Source organism: Salvia splendens, unplaced genomic scaffold (genome assembly GCF_004379255.2).
Source record: "Salvia splendens isolate huo1 unplaced genomic scaffold, SspV2 ctg372, whole genome shotgun sequence".
In the NCBI taxonomy this organism is placed as follows: domain Eukaryota; kingdom Viridiplantae; phylum Streptophyta; class Magnoliopsida; order Lamiales; family Lamiaceae; genus Salvia; species Salvia splendens.
Window position 1 is genome coordinate 15,311 of NW_024599018.1, and position 10,282 is coordinate 25,592.

Consider the following 10,282-nt stretch of genomic DNA (forward strand, 5'->3'; position numbering starts at 1 on the left):
AGAGTAACGATTTAGTATATGAGAGAGAGTGACGATTCAGAATAAAATAAGTGTGAGAAAAAATTCAGTTTTGTATCTTGTGCTTTTTTGTTAGAAGCATTTTCATTTTCATTTACAATTTTTCCAAATAAATTAGGTTATATTTTAAGTGTTAATAAAATGTAATTAATTAGTAACCTAATCCAGTAAAAAATAGCATAAACTCCCGTTGATCGTAATTTTTAAACAGCACCGTCCAAAAAGGACTAAATCGAGCCCGTTTTCAATTGTGAGGGACGGAATAATTCAAAATATAATATTATGGACCAAAATCGTAAATTATCATATGTTTAAGACCTTTTATGACATTTACTCTAAACTTTTTGAAATACCATCAAGAGTAAAACTGCTGCATTTCTTTCACTGGCTTATCATATAATTATTTGTCTCTCGTTACTCCTAATTATTCTTCTGTTAATGTAACAACTACACAACTACTTGTGACAACATTGACATGAAAAAGATAGATAGACCTTTGATGCTAAAAGAAGTAAAATGAAAAAGAAATAGTACAAGAAATTGAAAAATACCACAAACGAAAAGAGTCTCTATCAAGAAACCTTTGATACTAGTAATTACTATACTAATTTTTATGAGGTACGGCAAATATGCAACTATATTTTCCTAATGACTAATTTTGGACTTGCCTAATTAGGTATTTATGTAACGTCTAAGTTAATTATTTATGGAAGCTTCTAGAGAGAGTATTCAGACAGAGCGAACGTAACCACACATGCATAAAGAATTCAGATTATATAAAGGCCAAGAATTGAAATGATATGTTTAATTTTGTATATTTAGTCTTCTCTGTTGACCTTCATAATCTTCAACGGAGAAGAAAACAACAAAATTCAATCTAATCCAATTGCAATCGCGCCAGATCTAACTACCTTGTTCTTTTTCAAATTTATTTTTTTGTTCGCATTGGTTGTTTGTTGCAGTAACTGCTCGTGAGATTTCGCTGTTTTAGGAATTACAGAGTTTCTCGCACTGCAATCCGCCGGTTCTTCAGGTCTGACAAAATCTTCATCTCTGCTTGTTATTCTCTGTTCAATTGCGCTGCAATTTCTGTTCAATTGTGTGAATCAGTGATAATTTAGAGAGGTTTAATGTGCGGCATTTATGGTTAGGACTTTGTTTTGTTGCTTTTAATGTATGGATAATGAATTATTAGACGAATGCACTTTTATCTTACACAATTTAGCTAGTTTTAAACTCGAAATTCATGTAGCTTTCAAATTTCTGTAATATCCAGAGAAACAAAGGAGTTTTTTTGTTAGGACTCTGTTTCGTTGCCTTTAATGCATGGATACTTAGAAGAATTCACATTTATATGTTACAATTGTGTTGGCAAATTTGGTTTTAAACTCGGAAGAATTCACATTTATCGTGCCTATAGTTCGCCATTACCACTTCGGTAGCAGCCATCTCTATCTCCTTCCCTTCTCATTGGGTGTAATTTGAGTAATTCCTATCATGCATTGGAGCAATTTGTGTTTTACATTTATACTTTATTACTAGTATTTACTCCTCTAGCTGTGCTTTATTTCTTGGTGGCCTGATCTTACTGCATATTCTCCAGAATCTTGTTCTTGAAAAAATCATGGATTAAATATGCCCGGTCAATGGTTTTGACCAAAGAATAAATGTGACGAGACATTTAATTTTGTGAAATTAAATGATATAGCGTCGATCTACATTTTACGTAGATAAATGTAGTATATTCACTTTCTCAAATCCGATTTCCGGTGAGTGAGAAATAGTGGATTAAAGTTGGGCATAATTAGCTTTTAATTAAAGCTTGAAGCATGTGCTTAGGGAATAATTAACTAGTGTTAATTATCCCACATTGGAAGATTAATACATCTTTAATGTGTTTAAATTAAGTGACTTTATGTTACTTAATAATTATAGTGGATCAAGATGGGTGAAAAAGCCCACACGCGCGCACACGCGCGCGCCGCCGCCGCCGCCCGCCCCGCCCGAGCCCGTGCTCGTGGGCGTGGGCGGGCCGCGGGCCCGATCCCGATCCCGTGCTCGTGGGCTCGGGCCCGAGCCCGATCCCGATCTTGGGCTTGGACTTGGACCTTGGCAATTGGTCTTTGGGCTTGGGGCTTGGCCCAAACTATTCTTTTTGGACCACCGCCGAGTCAGCAATCCAAGTGGCTTGACACGTCGTCAAGCGAGGCACAGTCACGGGTGCCACGTGAGAAATCCACACGCTCCACATACGGATGGCACACTCCTGCCACACGCTTGTAACCGACGTCGGTTACGAATTGGCCATGATGAGCCTTCAATGGCTGGTTGACCCTGCATGGTGGCTTGGCCTATAAATAGGCTAGCCATACCACTGCATTAGGACACACCACATACAAGCATTCTCTGCATAAGCTCTCTCCCTCTCTCTGCATTGTTTTTCTGTCGAAGCTCTGCTCTCTCCTCCATCCAGTTCGCCGGAGCTCTAGTGATTGCGGTGCTGCATCAATAGAGACGTAGCCGTTTTACCTTTGGGGATGACACGCCAAACCGAAGAGCACTACCGGGGCGTATCTCGTCTTGCGGGAAGAGGCCTCCTCGACTCGGCTAAACTTAGTTCACGGTTCTTTGTTTCGAATTCTTACGTTGTAATTTCATTTAGTTCAGTTTCTCCTTTTCTTTCTTTTGGGTTGTATTACGCCCGGTTTTGTTATCTCTTGTAATCACTAGAAACCAACAATCGCAAGACGAGATAACTTGCCTTTGAAGGGATTTGGACCTTTTAAACTGAACTAAAAACTTTCGAAACTTAAACCTTTGCTGGAGATGTCGACGGAATCCAACACTGCTGCTGCCACCACCACCTCTGCCATTCCCTCCACCATGGCGACCACTGGACCGGTCAACACTTCATCGATTCCCTCGATGATGCCAACCCCCGGCTTCCCAGCTGCCTCATCCACCGTCCCTTGGGTTTGGGACAACCCCTTCGGGGCGTCCACTGGTTCCACCTTTGGTGGTTCGGTTGGTTCCACTTTTAGTGGTTCCTTCGGATCCTTTAATGGATCGAGTGTTGGTGCCTTCGGGCTCAATACTGGTGTTGGATCTTCGGGATCAACACGAATGTGGGGGCACTATGCCTAACACGAATGTGGGGGGTACTATGCCCAACACGAACATGGGGGCTCTATGCCCAACCAAGTTGTTGGCTCCTTCGGGGCAACGGAATTGGTTCCTTCAATGGACCAAGTGCGGCACCTATGGCACCAAGAATGATGCCACCCGCCGAGAAGCCACCAAAGTTTGGAGGATCTGACTTCAAGGCGGTGGTACCAGAAGATGTTGTTCTACTTGACAACATTGGGCGTCGCCAACTTCCTCACGGAGAACGAGCCGCCCGCACCAAGCGACCAGAGACTAGGCTCGAAGTCATGGCAGATTTGAAGCTTGGAGGAAAGGAGATTACCTTTGTAAAAATTTCATTCTAAGTGCTTTAGATGATAGTTTGTACAATGTATACTCCAATGTAACCACATCTAAACAAATGTGGGAAAACCTAGAAAAGAAGTATAGCATAGATAATGCTGCAGGGACGGAGCAAGTTGTAGCTTCCAAATTTATGGACTACAAAATGGTCGACTCTCGACCCGTCATGGAGCAAGTCCAAGAGCTCCAAATGATCATCCACTCATTAGTGGCTGAAGGGATGACCTTGCCCGACAAATTCCTAAGGTGCACGATCATTGACAAGCTCCCTCCAAGTTGGAAGGACTTCAAGAGTTATCTCAAGCACAAGCGAAAGCAGATGACCCTTGAAGACTTGATCGTGAAGTTGCGCATCGAGGCCGACGTGCGCAAAAGTGATCAAAAGGCTAAGGGATTCACCCCAAATGAAGCCAAGGCCAATCTGTTGGAGCGGGGCGGACCCTCCAACAAACGCCCTCGCCCAAACCGTCCAAACGACAAAGGGAAGGGAAAACAGCCTTCAAAGAAGTTTGAAGGCGACTGCTACAAGTGTGGCAAACCAGGCCACTTTGCTAAAGACTGCCGCAGCAAGAAGAAGAAGCCGGCTGCCCACGTCATTGAGAAGGAATTCAAGGACTGGGATGAGAACGACCTCATTGTTGTGGTCACTGAAGAGGTCAACCTTGTCAACAACAACAAGGGTGGCTGGTATATTGATACCGGCGCTACTGCACATGTTTGTGCAGATAGGAGTATGTTCTCCACCTACAACAACGTTGAAGGGAGAAAAATCAACATGGGGAATCAAGCATCGTCCGAAGTCCTCGGCGTTGGCAACGTGATTCTCATGATGACGTCTGGCCTAACTATCACGTTGAAGGATGTGCTGCATGTCCCGGACATCCGCAAGAACCTAGTGTCAGGATCAATACTAGTTAATAAAGGGTTTAAACTTGTATTTGAGTCTGATAGGTTTGTCTTGTATAAGTTTGGAAAATCCCTCGGAAAAGGTTATGTAACCGACGGGCTTTTCAAGCTTAGTGTAGCAACTCGCAGTGTTGCAAAGCCATTGGCCAATAATAATAAGCATCTACTTCCTCTTATTTGACCGAGTCTTCAAATTTGTGGCATTGTAGATTGGGACATGTAAATTCAAAAGCCATTAAAAGATTAGTGAATTTAGATTTACTAAAGGCTAATGAAGTGGATAATCAAGATAAATGTGAAATTTGTCTTGAAGCAAAAATGACTAAGTTGCCGTTTCACTCGGTTGAACGAATCACAAAACCCCTTGAATTAATTCACACGGATGTATGTGATTTAAAGATGGTGCAAACTAGAGGTGGTAAAAAGTACTTTATCACTTTCATAGATGATTGCACAAGATATTGCTACATTTATCTTTTAAGAAGTAAAGATGAAGCAATAGAGGCGTTCAAAAATTATAAGAACGAAGTTGAGAATCAACTTGGTTGTAAAATCAAAATGATTCGAAGCGATAGATGAGGAGAATATGTAGCCCCGTTTGAGGAGTTATGCAACGCAAGTGGTATAATTCATCAAACAACTGCTCCATATTCACCACAATCTAATGGTGTTGCAGAACGCAAAAATTGAACTCTAAAAGAGACGATGAATGCACTGCTTCTAACTTCAGGATTACCACATAACATGTGGGGGGAAGCTGTTTTGACAGCCAACTATATCTTGAATAAGATCCCTCTCAAAGGAAAAGATCTTACTCCTTATGAGTTGTGGAAGGGAAGGAAGCCATCCTACAAATACCTCAAAGTGTGGGGGTGTTTGGCAAAGGTAATGGTTCCTCCGCCCAAAGAAGTTACAATCGGACCTAAAACGGTTGATGGTATCTTCATTGGATATGCACTTAAGAGTAGTGCATATCGATTTGTTGTTCACAAGTCTGAAATATCGACTATCACAGTAGGAACAACAATTGAGTCGAGGAATGCTGTATTTCTCGAAAATACATTTCCTTGCAAAGACAAGGAAAAAGTCTCAACCAATTCTGAGACAAGAATTGAAGAAGCCACTAGTTCTAAACAAGTGGAAGAAGAAGCCACTAGTTCTAAATCAGCAGATGCGGAACCTGAATCGCGCAAGCGTGCAAGGCCCGATCCAAAAGATACAGTACTAAGACGTGGTAATAGAGTCAGAACACCAAAAACTTTTGGTCCTGACTACATTGCTTTCATGTTGGATGAAGAACCAACATCGATAAAAGTAGCCTTTGCTGGCCCAGACGGCTGCATTGGAGAGAAGCTGTTCAAAGCGAAATTGATTCAATTTTGCTAAACCACACATGGGTGTTGGTTGATTTGCCCGAAGGTGCTAAACCTTTAGGATGCAAATGGGTTCTTAAAAGAAAGTTTAAGGCCGATGGAACAGTTGATAAGTATAAAGCCCGATTAGTAGTAAAGGGTTTTAAACAAAAGGAAGGACATGACTTCTTCGATACCTATTCACCTGTAACAAGGATTACATCTATACGAGTGCTTCTCGCTATTGCTGCATTGCACAATCTTGAGATTCATCAAATGGATGTAAAGACCGCGTTTCTAAATGGTGAACTAGAAGATGAAATCTATATGGAACAACCCGAAGGGTTTGTAGTACCTGGACAAGAGAAAAAGGTATGCAAGCTCGTAAAGTCCCTATATGGATTGAAACAAGCGCCATTGCAATGGCACTTGAAGTTTGATAATGTGATGTTATCAAATGGGTTTAAAATCAACGAGTGCGACAAATGTGTCTACATCAAGAGCACTAATAACGGTCATGTTATAGTGTGTCTCTACGTTGATGATATGTTAATCTTGGGTAGCAACACTCAAATAATTAACGATACAAATGTCATGTTAAAGAGAAACTTTGACATGAAAGACAAGGGTCTAGCCGATGTAATTCTTGGAATGAAGATTCTAAGAACGAATGATGGAATCATCTTAACACAATCACATTATGTTGAGAAGATATTGAATAAATTCAAAGCCTATGATGGCGCGCCGGTTAAGACTCCAATTGAACTCGACGTTCACTTGAGCAAGAATAAAGGCGAGCCCGTCAAGAAGAGTATGCACGGGTCATCGGGTGCATTATGTACTTGACTAATTGCACTCGACCTGACATCGCTTGTGCCGTGAACAAGTTGAGTCGTTACACGAGCAATCCAAACAAAGAGCATTGGAGAGCTCTTGTAAGGGTTTTGAGATATTTAAAACATACTCAAAATTATGGGCTACGCTTCTCGAGATACCCCCCGGTACTTGAAGGGTACTGTGATGCCAATTGGATATCTGATAATAGAGACTCACTTTCGACAAGTGGATACGTCTTTACTATTGGGGGTGGTGCTGTATCGTGGAAATCCACAAAACAGACCTGTATAGCCCGATCAACAATGGAATCGGAGTTCATTGCCTTGGATAAGGCTGGTGAGGAAACCGAGTGGCTTAAGAACTTCCTTGAAGACATTCCATGTTGGTCTAAGCCAGTGCCACCAGTGCTGATCCACTGCGATAGCTAAGCAGCTATTGGAAGGGCAAACAATGGCTTCTATAACGGTAAGTCTCGACATATACGTCGACGACATAACACCGTGAGACATTTGATCACAACAGGGGTGATTACAATTGACTATGTGAAGTCAATAGATAATCTAGCGGATCCGCTAACCAAAGGGTTAAACCGTGATCAAATGAATAAGTTGCTAGAGGGAATGGGTTTGAAATCCACAAACTAAAGAATTATCATAGTGGTAACCCAACCATGATGACTGGAGATCCCAAGAACTTGGTTCAAAGGGACAACTAAGCTATGAGAGTTCAAGAGAAACACTCAACTATATCTATTCCCTAAGAGCAATAGAGTGTTGGAGAACTTGCCTTGTGGTAAAGGCTAAGTCTATGACTTTTAATGATTCTTAAGGATCTCAAAGAGATGGAGTTCTCAAAGAGACCAAGTATGGCAAGGTACTTGACTAAGAATCATCTATGTAAGTGCGAAGTGTGGTCGCTTCATAAAACGTACTTATGAATCCAAAGTGGTGTCCAAGACCGCAATGGACACAAAACGTGAGAACGGATGAGGTTGAGGTGTTTAAGCGTTAACACCATTGTCTCGGTGCACGCCGTGGGGGATTAGTTCAAAGCATCGCGCTACTAAGCCGCCTGTGTATCCGATGGTGTCGACTATGGAGGGTTCAAAGTCAACAACTACCTATCCTTATGCTTATATACCTCTCGAGGGTTGAGCTTATGTATGCATGCATATGCATTTGGCTATTTCCACTCATGTGGGGGATTGTAAAAATCATGGATTAAATATGCCCGGTCAATGGTTTTGACCAAAGAATAAATGTGACGAGACATTTAATTTTGTGAAATTAAATGATATAGCGTCGATCTACATTTTACGTAGATAAATGTAGTATATTCACTTTCTCAAATCCGATTTCCGGTGACTGAGAAATAGTGGATTAAAGTTGGGCATAATTAGCTTTTAATTAAAGCTTGGAGCATGTGCTTAGGGAATAATTAACTAGTGTTAATTATCCCACATTGGAAGATTAATACATCTTTAATGTGTTTAAATTAAGTGACTTTATGTTACTTAATAATTATAGTGGATCAAGATGGGTGAAAAAGCCCACACGCGCGCACACGCGCGCGCCGCCACCGCCGCCCGCCCCGCCCGAGCCCGAGCCCGTGCTCGTGGGCGTGGGCGCGGGCCGCGGGCCGCGGGCCTCGGGCCCGAGCCCGAGCCCGATCCCGATCTTGATCTTGGACTTGGACTTGGATCTTGGCAATTGGTCTTTGGGCTTGGGGCTTGGCCCAAACTATTCTTTTTGGACCACCGCCGAGTCAGCAATCCAAGTGGCTTGACACGTCGTCAAGCGAGGCACAGTCACGGGTGCCACGTGAGAAATCCACACGCTCCACACACGGATGGCACACTCCTGCCACACGCCTGTAACCGACGTCGGTTACGAATTGGCCATGATGAGCCTTCAATGGCTGGTTGACCCTGCATGGTGGCTTGGCCTATAAATAGGCTAGCCATACCACTGCATTAGGACACACCACATACAAGCATTCTCTGCATAAGCTCTCTCCCTCTCTCTGCATTGTTTTTCTGTCGAAGCTCTGCTCTCTCCTCCATCCAGTTCGCCGGAGCTCTAGTGATTGCGGTGCTGCATCAATAGAGACGTAGCCGTTTTACCTTTGGGGACGACACGCCAAACCGAAGAGCACTACCGGGGCGTATCTCGTCTTGCGGGAAGAGGCCTCCTCGACTCGGCTAAACTTAGTTCACGGTTCTTTGTTTCGAATTCTTACGTTGTAATTTCATTTAGTTCAGTTTCTCCTTTTCTTTCTTTTGGGTTGTATTACGCCCGGTTTTGTTATCTCTTGTAATCACCAGAAACTTGAAAATAAATGATGGCTTGTTTGCACTGGTAAATCAACCACACAGACCAGGTGTTGTTAGTGAATTATCACTATAATTGGCAGTGACAACAAGAAAGTGTGTAATTGATCGAATTTCACGTTTATGTGTTTTTTGGTATTGTATGCAGGGATGGAAATGGCTCAATTGATATGTGGAGGTTGCCACACCTTGCTTATGCATGCTCTTGGAGCAACCAGTGTCAGGTGTTCCTGCTGTCACACTGTAAATCTTGTGCCAGGTATAGACTTGACAATGATATTTACATACTAATGCTAGATCTTAATAATGTCTTTTTTATGGCAGTTGTGCAAGTTATGGTGTTCTTTTACTACCAGATGAAAACTGGATAATTTTTGTGCTTTCGTAATACTTGGAATTAGTTAATTATGAATTGATACACTCCCAATGATCAACAAATGGTTTAGGGTTTAGGGGTAAGTGGTAACCCCATCGACTTGATACAAATAATATTTTCTAGATGCCCCACTCTCATCTCTATATAATGTGACATCTTACCATGTTATAGCTAGGCAATGATAAGAATTAAATAAAATAAAAGCAAGTTGGTAGACTGAAATCAAGGACTTATGCCGGCTGTCTTTACAATTTCACAACGTTTAATGATGTTCCCCAACGTGACAACCTTGAATTAATCCGAAAGGGAAACACTTAATTAACTAGATATAAACACACATTTTTTATGACTTTGGTTTTGTGGAAAAGAAAAACTTAAATCAAATTGCACTCAAAGTGAGCACGAGATCTCGAATCGATGCTGCTAAAATTATGATACTAAAAAATAGGATTTTAATTTTTGCAATTGGAAGTAAAGTCTTCATTTCTCACATGAAATTGGACCAATCAATCTACCACAGAATTCTAGGATTATTCTACGCTGATATGTCATATCCTTTACCATTGATAAGATTATTTTCAGAAGCGAACTTAGTGCATTATTTTTATTGAATGTTGCATTTAATGGAATTTGTTTAAGGCTTAGCTACGATTCTCATCTGGTAGTTTCGACGATTATTGCCAATTTAGTAACAATTTTAACAAATAAAATTAAGATAATATCCGATGTTCTTCCTTAGGATAATAAAATAGATCTCGCAAAAAAGAGATGATAGTCATTTGGACTGAGATGGCCGAATTATTAAGTATACCATTCAAATTTAATTAATTTAATTTTTATATTTAATTATATAAGTATGTTGCTAGTTTCCGGTCTCAAATTTATGCTACTATATTAATATTTAAGTTACACGATCTCAATAAATTAAACACTGAATTCTATGAAGAATTAATACATTGAAATTTTATTTTAGACTAT

The 10,282-nt window shown here is 41.1% G+C and overlaps 1 long non-coding RNA gene across 1 annotated transcript; it reads left to right on the top strand.

Moving 5' to 3' along the window:
- Positions 1-850: 850 nt before the first annotated feature.
- On the top strand, positions 851-9,419 carry LOC121789955. Its single transcript, XR_006048168.1, has 3 exons — positions 851-1,051; positions 9,077-9,187; positions 9,253-9,419. It is a non-coding gene; the product is annotated as an uncharacterized LOC121789955 (long non-coding RNA).
- Positions 9,420-10,282: the final 863 nt, after the last annotated feature.